The following is a 13,129-nucleotide window of genomic DNA, read 5'->3' on the forward strand; positions in this document are numbered from 1 at the left end:
TGCATTTTAAAAAATAGCCCATGTATGGTCAGCTGTTAATTCTAAGCATTACAATAAACTAAAAATATAAACTCTATGTATATGCCACAGACATGAGTGGCGTGTGCATAAAATATACTACATATAATTAAAACTGTTTATACATAATATATTCTATTAATAATAAAATAGATTGACCGACGCCTAGTCCAAGTGCATTCTGCGATTTCGATTTATGATTATTACTTTTTTTTTGTGATCATAAATATGTTTAATCTTCATACCAGATGTTTGATTGTATTATTATGTTATTTTAAACGTCGTGTCAACCCATTCAAATCAATACGAGCACATTAAAAAAATGTTTTTAGAACGGTTGTATATTTTTAAATTTAGTGCTACGCTCAAATCTCTCACTAAAAAATAAATGTAGGTATTCTGAAAAGCACTTATTTTAATTTGGGGTTTTTTTGTATCCTAAGCCCCTAAACCTCCGCCCTTTATGGGAGCTGTGAGAAGAACCGGAGATGGATTGGCAAGTCGAAAGAAATAAGATAAATTAAGAAAGATTAAAACAGGTAAGGGAGATTAGAGTAAAGGATTGTATGTGTGTAGAAAATAGAGTATCTAATGGTGATAGAGCAGGGTGGCGGACGCTGCTGGTATAATATATGACAAGGAGGAGAATAAGAATACTATATATTGTAGACAATGATAATGAATCAATGCTCTTTAGATAGCAGAGCTAATTAGTGTGATTACCAGTTGAAAATGTTATATTTTATGAATTTGGGAGTGTTAGGTAATGTAGCCTCCCCCTACCAGTTGTGCTTTTAGACTAGTGCGGAGTATCTTGCATGCGGTTGATTGTGTTCGGGGTTTGGAACAGCAAAGCGGTCGCGGGGAGGAGAACTTTATTATTTAGGTTAACGGTTTTTGGCAAGGAACTCGGCAGTCAGTATTTATTTATAAAATGGCGACAAAAGCGTTTACGGTGATTTTTTTTTTTACAGACGAAAATAACCCGCGGCCCGGAATTACAAAGGGAAAGGACAAGTTCTTTTGGTCGGTCGTCCAAGGGATGCGCCATGTATAACAGGGTTGTTCCGGCGAACATCGTTCCACCCTCTTTGCCGTCTTGTCTTTGGATTATGGTATTTTGACTGTATTGAATTACACGTGTTTATGTATAAATATAATAAATGGTAATTGACGTCGGCGAAACGTTTGCTCCGTCGCTTTACAAAAACTTTGTGGACTCTGGTGTGTACATGTGTGTGTGTGTGTGTACTTTATATGCTGTCGTTTGGCTATCAGCCTTACTCGTATAGAACCGCATTGCCGTCGATAAAATACATTTATAATATAAGATATGCTAATGCAAAATCGTAAAAATTGCATAAGCACGAAAAAAAGAAAACAAAAAGTCAATACTATTTATAAACACTCATCTTATATGTATGTATAAATATATACACATTATACACTATACCGGCCTGTATTATACCGGTCGACCGGAACAGCGGAAAATCGGTCATGGTCGTTGCCCGCCCGCACGTTTATTTTTTAAAGAAAAACAAAAACGCGTCCTTATCGTATGCAAATCCAAACCATGGCCCATCGGTTGAAATACTACTACCTACTACAACTACTAGGTACTCTAGTTAGTATGTACATATTAAATATACACATTAAGCACACGTTATGCGTTTCCATTTAATCCTGTCAAGCCCCCCTCCCCCTCGTTTGTACTTATAACACTAGTTATAGTAATCAAAATGTGGATTGAATAAGTAGTTATACAAAGTAAAAATGTGTACAAAATAAAACTTAATAACTGTTGAGTACTATTTATTATTATTACAATAATAAATTGTAATAAAAGTTTCATCAACGAATCGTAATGAAATATTAATGGATAATTGATGTTTGAATTACGATAATTGATGACACATACAGCTTGATAATGAAATCAGGGTTGACAAAAAATAATATATTGAAATGTGAAACATGTTTACTCAAAAAAATGATTCTACACCACTCGATGCCAGTCATCCATAAGTATGCGAATTAGGTGTTTTTAATTTGCAACAAGGGAACGGGCAAACCCGCAAACAATAACCCTTAAGGACAGATAAATAATTTGTATGCATTTTACATTCATCTTCAAAATTCAGACTTTTATATTGCGCAACTCATTAAAATATATAACATTGTAATAAAAAAAAAATCATTCTATGGTATTTTCTGCGAAATTTTCATGCAAGAAATGACATGACACTTGAAGCACTTCTTCCGTTTCCCTGGGACGGGAAAATGTTCTTGACGAATCTAGAATATGTCCACTAATAATTCAGACAACAACACTTTTATGTGAAAAAATGTGCTTTCGAGTGACCCATCGTCTTGTATGGGGATGTTCGCCAAAGATGTCACGTAGTAGTTTATCAACATAATTTTATTTGGATAAAAGAAACAACGGAAAAATCAGCATTTTAATAAATTATTTTGGAACATTCTTCATTTGCCTAATGTGCAGAGTGCATATTATACAACCTATATAATAATAATAATATTATTTATAAAACGGATTCCATAACGAGTTGTATAAGTAATTGAATACCGTCGGCCAGGTCATACGAGTGGTACCTACATATCTACTCACACTTTTGTAAGTCGTTAAGGGTCTACCGTATAGAGCACTCGAGAAACGATTGGAGCAATACATATTTGTATGTATATTTATAATATAAATTATAATATGTTATGCAAACAGAATAGAACCGGAACGATGAGAGTAGACCGACCCAAGTATGGGTAGCGTGAGTCTTGGTCGATAACAGCGTCGTAGATACAATAATATGATGCCGGACAAGTATCATATAATATTATAATACATACAATAGACCGGAGTTGAGTAAATATTTTGTCGTCACACATATTAATTAATTGGTGTTATTTATTATATAATATATATATATATTAAATAGGGCCGTCGCGACGCGGGCCAACGGTTTTACCCTCTATTGTGCACCGCAAGGTGAAAATTCCTCCTCGTCCGACCGGGAAAGGATTAATATCTGTTTCTCCGACTTACTCTTAAATTTAACTCCATTAATTTCCTACGAAACGTTTGACAATGAAATATCGCACGCTTCTGCTGCATCCCTAGGCTTGTCCCTTAGCCAACCCCCCCCCCCCCCGAGCTGTCCGTCCGCAGTCGCTTAAGTTTTCATCACTATAAGACACGGCGGGGCATAACGGTCGATTAAATATATTAACGAGCACGGACGGTGCAAATAATGTTGCCGCATTATGTTCGCACGAATGTCGGCTTAGTAATCGTGTCAGAGACAATGGTAGGTATTCTTTATCTGGGACTTGGGGGAAAAACCAGAGTAAAAAAAAAAACCCCCATTAAATTATTAGATATACATAAACATTATTATACATACGACTCCACAAGTTAGAGCTACGGCAAAATATAGTAAATGCATATTTTTTTATTTTAATAAATTATGAATATTACAGAAGTACCTACTCATTATTGTAATAAAATTCATACATCATAGTTATTTAAAACAAATATACATTGCAAAAAAATAGATTTGAATCCAACTCGTTTTTATTCATTTAATTGGTCTTAAATCTATTATCAATAAATAAGTTTTAAATTAAAAATAAAACCGTTGGGCTAGGTTAACATAATGAAACATACTGTCATTTCAGACTCTTCTCGCCGAAAATTACTCATGTAAAAAAGTAACTAATCGTAGTAACTAATTTAACACGCAGTGAAAAAGTTACTTAAGAGTTACGAATTATTCACAGCTAATCTAACTTATTGTGCTTCTAATCACAGGAAAAAAATTAATATTCGACATAGGAACTCACATCTGATTTAATTAATTACATTTTTATAGTCACTTGAGAGAAAAAAAAACCAGAACAGTTAGTCACAAGCTACTGATTATTGTAAAATTAAATCAACTTTGATAAATTCTTCTTTTTCTACTTCATCACTTTTCCCAGCTAGTTCGGCTTTTCTAGTCCTTCATCTATACTTAACGCTATTTGTGACGTCTTCTACATAATACATTTGTGATTACGGCCTTTTAATTACGGCCAGCCATCTCTTAACCTGAAAAGAAAGAGCAGCTGACAGGGAGAGTTGGAGGAATGGGTGTGTGACGGAATGGTCCTAGTGGCCGATAACACCCAAGAAGAAGGTATATTACTTAACATGGCTGTTGTCACAACTTAGTCTCAGATCCTGTCCTCCGTCCGAGGCTTTTAGCTAACGTTTATTTTTACCCAGAAAAACTCAAAACAGTGATTAAAAGTCTTTCTAAAATCCGAAGTCCGGATTTTACAGGATCATTAGTAAGTATTGGACCGGCTTTTTACAGTTTTCTAAAAATCTGGCCTATAAAAGCTCTCAAGCTCTTTGTAAACGAGAACTCATCTAACCTTCGAGGTGACTCAGTTTCTACACTATACAACCCTGCATTAGCTGAAAGCGATACACGCATCGGATACGAGGGATTGGGGTAGGCCGAAATCGGTGGTACGAACAGCGTGTTAGCCGGATGTGTTAGTGGCCAAAGAACGTTGTTCTGCGTGCGTATTGTGTATTGTTGTGTACTGCTGTTGGCCGGGCTGTGGCTGTTGTTTGCGACTTATAATCCTGGTGGTGCACGGCACCGCCCGGGCGGTTTTTCGGCAAAGGAGGGCGACAACCCGGCAGCGCTCGGCGGCATCGGCACCCGTCGCGTCGGTCGGCGGCGTCCGCCGGTCGATAACGTTCCGTGCCGTTCTATACGCATTGAGCACAACACACACACAACACACACACACCACATATACATACATACTCACAAACTTACAACTCTCCTTCTGACCGGCCATAATGTTTTCTCGTGTCCGCAGCACCCCCCTTAGAAAAATTCAGCGTCCGCACGTTTGGATTCAATGCCCAAAGCGCTGCCGATTTAATTCGACGTGTCCCACGTCAAGCGGACCGGAAAAACAACCGGTAATTCTAGTGACAACAATCAGTACACGAGGATTTCGGGTAAAGGGCGCACGGATTTTGCATGCCAAACACTCCGGCCGCGTACGGTACAAAACGATACGTGCCGGCGCCCATTATTGCATCTTGGCTTGTGCTGGATACGCTTTCCTCTCACGTCTTCCGTCTTGCCATACCCTCGAAATTGCCGGTCGATTGTGCACATCGATCAATCGGCAAGTGTCTCGTCTATCGGAGAACATGTGTTTTGTACACTATAGTCTACAGCATAATAATCTACACGGAGGTAAACGAACGTAGCTTTATAGGTTTCGTTTATTGTACATTAAATAAATTCAACAAACCTAAACGGTCATGAATTCCAGATTGACTGTTGCGTACACTGTATTCTTCGGATAACTTACCTTAAAGGGGCGTCGCGGTGTCGGTTTATAAAAAAGCGTATACCTACAGCTAGAGAAGGAGACCTCTTCTTCTAGTCGGAACAAGTTGAAAAGTATTTTCTAGCGGGTGCCTCGTCCGATTGTTTTGCCAACAAGATAATAATATATCAAAATGTATATACTATATAATAATATATGCGGATGTACTATAACACGGGCAACGACAGATTCCGGTCATTTTCCCGTCGGTCGAACGCTGTGAAACGCATAAACCAACCAACCCTTCTGGTCATTAATTCATGACATTTTTTTCCTCTCCGAAGGGCCACATGTGGGAAGGACACCGAATAGGTATAACATCATTGTCGCAAACACGCAAGCACACACACGGCCGTGTCTCCCGCACGCAGTTTCCGTTCCGCTTCGCATACGACCCGGATTAAACATATAATAATACAATATACACACACACAAGTCCGCACTACCCCTCTGCCCCCGGTTGTTCCTGGATCCGTATAACTACATTTATACACACACACACGCATAGGTATTCTCGACAGGGTCGTTCTACGCCTTGCCCCCGGGGTGCCGTTTAATATTGTACCTACTACACCTTTGTAACTGCACCGCCCTGTCGTGCACTTGCTCGAGCTATTGTGTACATATTATATATATATGTGTATGTTTAATCAATGTCTCGGTGTATATACCTATACACATATGTAGTGTGCACACACTCCACGCGCGCTCGAGCTAATTGATCGGGTTTGACCAGGTAACGGCTAATTGAGTTTACGCCCCCGCGTTATATATATATGTACCAAAGTAGTCTGTGTGATGTGTCGTTTCACCCCTTTTACGGTGTTCGTCACACGGCGTGGGCGGTTCATCCCCCTCCCGCCAACGTACCCCTTGCCGCCGATTAGGCCGACCTATACGAATTACAATTATAATATTATAATAAGGCGTGTGTTTGTCCGTTTTGTGCATTTTACAGCGTAAACACGAATTGTACAAAGCGATATTATTATGCGACGTTCGCAATATTCTGGATAAAAAAACGCCGTCGAATTAAAAAAAATGTTCTAAATGTAAATTTTTTTTTCTCTCGCCTCCAACGTAAGTTGCCGGCCGCCGAACCGAGATATTGTTTCCTAAATAACGTGTACGGCGAAAAAAAAAAATCATATCAATTTACGAGGGGAAAAAATATTTTACTCTCGCGTCGTTTTTTGCGCCCGCCACACAAAGGATAAACGACGTTTATTTAAATTATAATATGCATCTTTGCCGTACACCGCGGCCGCCCTTCTTCCCCCAGGGAGAACTTTCCTTTAGGCGTCATTATTGTTATTACTGTATAATATAATTCGCATTTTGCCCAAACAAATCAGAAAACAAAAACAAATTATAATAAAAATACAGGGAAAACATTTCAAACAATAAAAAAAATGTCAACGTAATAAAGTAAATGGCTTCTCGGATTTGTCCGGATTTGCAGGAAATATAAAACATCTGCCTAAGTAAGAAACTGGCTATACGTTTACTATGAAATTATGTTTTAAGCAATTCAAATCAAACATTTATACAATTTAAAATCCTACCGCAATTTACACACGGCGCATTTAATTAGAATATAAATCATAATTAATTGTTGCAGAATGAAATGTAATACATATTTTCGGGAAAATTTATATTTAAACTTTGATAATCTTGTTTCACGGTACTTATTGTAGTTATCTTTCTTTTTTTATTTCAAAACAAAAAATAGCATAATTTAAAAAATCTCTATAGTTGCTATACACACATATTTATATCTTATTATCAAATTTTCATTGAACGCCGACAATATTAATATTATGCTGTTTTTTGGTCGTTATTACATATTATAATAGTTCCTTTAACGACCGTCGGCATCCATTATGCGCGTTTTCTATTGTGTTATGCGATTATTATGTAAACATCTATCAATAACTGTCGACGCCCTACCTATATTATATATTATATTGTAGCTTAATAAAGTTTTAAATGAAAAGAAAATCAAGCCCAACGCGTTAAATCCGTAATATATTGTAATTAATTGCACGTCATTTGTCAAATTAACAATTCGCATGGTATAAGTTATTTATGTAGTATTGTATTTGTTAAAAACAAAAACAAAATTGAAGGTTGTAAAGACGAATCAATGCATGTTTTAAAGTTGAAACTAGCATTATTAAATAAAACTTTTCTATCATATATTAGCTAGTCCGAGTAGGTATTATGTATAATAATAATTCTTGTTTTCAAATGTGTTATTTTTATACTATTATTTTTTATCTTATTGATGTTATCAATTAGGTCGCGAAATGGTACGAATATACATAATTTGAGATAAGCGTAATGAAGTTTGTCCAATTAGTTTTGGCGTTTTAGCCAGGTAGGTATGCGAATGCACAATAATCTCCTATGATAATTCATTCGACGTTATCATCAAAATTAGTTGTGCTGTTCAGCATTCGCAGCTTTTGTCGGTAAAGCGGTCAAAATTACATCGTTCGCACAAAACCACCTTTGAAATACCTACTGTTGAATTTCAAACAATATACGCCGATTGGTGTAGCTATATAATATATTTTACTGTTTGAGAGAACTTTGGCTACGGAATAATAATATCAACAGCGGCCAGTAAGCGGAAAGTAATATCGAACTCGGTCGAATAAATTGATGAAACTTCAATAATTGTAGATGTGTATGTATATATATATATATATGCTATTAGCTCCGGTCGTTATTAATTCATTACTCCGTAAGAGATATATAGCCGACTCCAATGGATACCGAGTGAACATAATATATAATACTATAGTTTTCTTGAGTATCCCATTCCGAAGTCGACGTTACCGCCGCAATAATTCCGGTGAATTTTCATTTAGTATTTCCATCACTTCGGTCTCGTTTAAGTGTCGATTTTTCCTTTTTCGGTAACACGTTCTTTAAAAAAATTACCAAAGTCCACACGTAAAATATCCACTCGGTTATGGTACACACTTTTCTGGTTTTTTTTTCTACATATACATGACAAGTGACATTTCCCGCGTTAAACACCCAATATTATATTATATTATCGTCGAATTTCACTATTATCGAATTTTCATTTATCATACTGCGGGCGATTGAGAATTCTTCGGCTTCATTATAATATGCAAATAATATTACATCTTTTGAACAAGCACATATTTTCGGTCTTATAACCGAACGACCACATTCTTTTTCGGGTAGCTAATGGATATATATTTAATATTCAATAACGTCACATCGCAAGATATATTCCATCATTTATCGGTAGTGGCGTTTTTTTACAATTTTTTTTTTTTATTCAAATAGTCAAATATTTGGCTCGTCCCGATAAACGCGAAATCATCAAGGTAGTATTATAAAGTGCCGACGTTTATATATTAGTTTCATATAATATAGTAATCGGTTATTAAACGAATTCCCACGACCGGACGGCCACATGTTATAATATAATATTTTTTCTAGATATATTTTGTTTGCTTATTTTGCAAGTCTGTCAACAACGACGACCGGAAGCGCAGCCGGCGCAAGTTATAATAATATTATTAATATTATAGTTGCTTACTTTTCAAACGGTCAAAACCTTCCCGAAGCCTTCGCAAATGCTACTTCGGCGGAAAAATAAAAGATTAGCTGCGGTTTCACTAATAATATTGTATTATCGTCGGGACCTACTGCCGTTTTCGGTAGGAAAACTTCTGACATTACGACACACATATAGATAGGTACGTGATCCCGTTTTGCCATTCCGCCTCACATGTAATAAGAACAAAAAGAAAAATAATAAAAACGTGCCCGGCGCGTTATAAGTTATAACGTTTGTCCGTGCGGTAATATTGTTTTCCCGAGGTCAGTGGCTTCGGCGCTTCGGCTTTGTGTGTGTTTTCTCCCTCTGCCGAAAAACAAAAATTATACTGCTTTTTAACACCGGCCAACGGTAATAAAGATCATTATCGAGCTGCGCGTACTCAAGCTATATAGGCCGCCCCGCAGAGATATTAACAATAATTGTTTTTGGGCGCAGAAATAAAAAAAAAACCGCTACTCGGTAGTGATCTAGTAAAACAATCGTAATTATTATTATTTCATAGTACTGTTATTGTACTGCGGTTGATATTTCTCGAGGACATTCGTGCCAGTTAAAAAGATCAGGCCGAGACGACCGATAGAGTAGCACGCGACTAGCGCAGTAGAAAATGCTCGGCGGGTCTTTGGCGCCTGCAAGTTATACATATTATGGTACAGTACAGCTACAGCCTACATTGACAAAATATACTATCAGAAGAGAGAAACGGCCCATCTTGCTGATGGTATCGATCCATAACGATTATGTGGTCAGAACCAATAGGGTCCGAGGGGAAGTGTTTTATTTTTCTTTAACATTTTACGGGCAAGCCAAATAAAAATTCAACGTATTGTACGAGTGATGTTCGTTAGTCTTTACGACAACATAAGAAAAAAATGAATGAAAACTATAAAACAAACGCAGATCGAAAAAGATATTATTGACTGAGTAACCAAGGAAATCTTGGAAAAAGCTAAAAAGATTTTTATTACCTGGTTGACAGCCGACGCCTGACAACAAAACAATTTATAATCAATACTAGTTATGTTCTTAGAACGGTTACAAGTATTTTGTTAAGTCGCACGTTACTATTGTTAAAAACGGCACGCATAGTTAAAAGCTACTGACTTTTATATCTTGGCAACTAGGTTATAGTTGGCCTAGCTTGTACGAATTAATGTATTAAGGTACTATAATTTAGTTAAAAGTTTATATGTATATATTTTTTTTGTTTTTTGTTAAATAGTATAATTCAATTCTGTCGACTATTATTATTCATTCACAGAGACCGAGAAAAATATTTTCGGTGAGGATGAGATAGATTAGTAAGAAACCCGAAAGAGATGACGTTTGAATAGCGGTCGGACTTAAAGCGTCGAATATAATATAATAATCATACTATGTACCCGCGGTCGTTCCATTCACGACAACGGTCTGCGGTGGTTAGGTAACATCCGGCGGTTTTGTTATGGAAAAAAATAAAATAATATAGTAATACCAGCTTGTCTCTTGTATATATATATATATATATATGTTTAAACGTCGTTGCTGTCTCTAATCCTACATTTGGACTATATTATTATGGTGTCCCCGATGGAAATTAATACATATATATACATATATATATATAGTATATGTTTTTCATTTAAAAAATTACACAAAGACACTCGAGCGTGTATAAATAATTTACTATAATAATATACTACTTATATTATACTAGAAGATAAAGAACCTCGGAGAAGGAGACGGGTGACAAGCTTTTTGTAAAGCGTAGAATTAACGCCTTTGCCACTTTCGGAGGAGATGTTTACAACCGCGACGACAAATGCAAAGTAGTCGGACGTGACTTTGCCGGAGGAATGTACTTGAGGAAAACCAATAACAATGCCAAGGAAGAGATTTTTTTTTTTTTTTTTTTAGTGCCGTCACTGCTTTTAGTTTTACAGCCCGTCATTTATCGCGTTAGTCCTTTAAAATTCAAATTTGTATCGACATGTATTACTGCAATAATGTTTTTCTTTTCGTCTTGGTCGTACTATTATTGTTGTTGTGGCGACAGTTCCGAATGTAGGGAAGGAGGAGTTTTTACACCGCACCGTGTGACCAGCCACAGGTAGCCTGTCGTATACCTGTGTGTTATTTTTTTTATTTTACTGTTCAGCGATAATCATTTTTACGATTTTTTTTATTTTCATTCATCGACATTTAAGGGTTTTTTTTTTTGTCGAATCCATTGTACAAAAGACAATTTAATTTGGATAAAAAAATATATATATATTACAATAAAAAAGTGAAATAAATAACGTTTACAGGTGTGGGACAATACAAATAATGAAAAAAAAAAGGCATTCTATTATTCGTTCGTTCATGCCGTTCCCGCCCTTCGAAAATATTATATATATCATTCTAATTCCACCCTCCAATTCGCCAAGCGTTTAATTTATTGGTTTTATACAATATATTTATTTATTCTTGCCACTCGTTTTGGTTATATAACGCAAAGGACCGACTAGACAGGGTTGTGTGTGGGTTGACCGACGGCGGCTTCTTTGATCCTGCCAGTGAGTCGAATCTAATCGTCGACGAATTCCAAAAAAAAAAAACTCAGTACTATACCTTTATTATAATCATATTATTATTATACTTGCCTATAAGCCCCGTATTAACACAGTGCACTATAGCCATAAGGATCGGATCTCTCACGGCCTGTCTGGCTTTTTTTTTTTTGAAAGTACACATGTGTAGGTATCCATTATTACTTTTTTCCCCGTCCCGACTCTTTTATCTCTGATCAGATTGGGCGTTATTAACTTCCCATTAAGTCACACACACACACATCAACCCTTTCACTTTGTTACAAGTAGAAAACTTGATAAAAACAATACACTATAGTCTATATATTACTGCGGTCGAACACTCGAGATAGTAAGTATGTATATATATAGGGGTTTTTCGACTCCTTCGTGTACAAGTCAATCTCGAAGGGCGTTTATCTTCTTTTAATTTAAACCACATTCAATTCGTCCGGGATGGGAGGTTGATAGAAATAAGTATTTTATTAATAATAAAAAATAATAACGGTATTATCGAGGCATACGTGTCGTCACTCCGGTTTCTGATTAAAAGATTCAAGTCTGGGTTAGTTTATCAGCTAAATTATATTATTTTGTTGGATCATCACCGCCCATCGTATGTGTCCGCTGACAATAATTCAATTTAAACTACTAATAGTTAATAATAAACAATAATATTCCAACAAGATTCATCAAGCAGTCGTGAGAGCATACACGCCGTGCATAGATTAAACTTATATAATATGTACATAGTTGTTATATATTTGAACAAGGAATTGATTCGAGTCGATATAGCAGACGTCCATTTGTCGTATAATATTGTATAAGCCGTCTTCTCTTCGTCTCAACATCCTCTTGGACTCCTCTTCAGGTTCATTAAAAAAAAAAAATACTCAGACTAGGCCGCCCACCCACGATTATGATCTTATGATATTATATTATATACATTTTTTATTTTTTTTATTTAACTATTTCTCTACCCAAATCATTAGACCGGAACGTTATTCAAAAATCTTTACGACTTCACACACGAACACAACACCCACGACTTCTCGTACGGCCCGCAGGCTTTTTTAAATGACTTTCTAGGTGTCCAGACGGGCATATATATTTACATTGTCCTTCACGGACACTGGTAATATACCTAGGTACCCTATCCGAAATTTTATATGGTAAAAAATGTACTAGATACGATATATTATTTTTTAATACTAAAACAACAGACTATTTTTATGGTTATACAGTTTTTATTATGTTTTTAATTTTATAAAATGTATTTTATATTTTGTATGGACCTTTAAGCAATAATAATGATTTTGTTTTATTCAAGCAACGCCCAACGGCCTGTAAAATGTTATAATAGTATTAAACGAATAAATGTATTGAATTTGGTTAACCATACGCAACCCAGACAATTTTTCTCTTGCAATTTTAATAATTTGTAATATTTTCTTTTTGGGCTAAAAAGAGGATAAAGAAGCAATAAAGATAACTAAAGAACAATATTCATAGATAGAAAAAGGAAGAAGTCTAAAGGATG

General features: G+C 36.0%; 1 protein-coding gene across 8 annotated transcripts in view; it reads right to left on the reverse strand.

Annotated features, from left to right (window-relative positions):
- LOC126840170 (protein turtle) overlaps positions 1-13,129 on the reverse strand; it is a 75,260-nt gene that overhangs the window by 50,318 nt on the left and 11,813 nt on the right. The window lies entirely within an intron of this gene.

This window comes from Adelges cooleyi, unplaced genomic scaffold (assembly GCF_023614345.1).
Source record: "Adelges cooleyi isolate 19-005CV unplaced genomic scaffold, UGA_ACOO_1.1 ACOO_flye_CR_arks_rails_tigmint_CR_PRNA_376, whole genome shotgun sequence".
In the NCBI taxonomy this organism is placed as follows: Eukaryota; Metazoa; Arthropoda; class Insecta; order Hemiptera; family Adelgidae; genus Adelges; species Adelges cooleyi.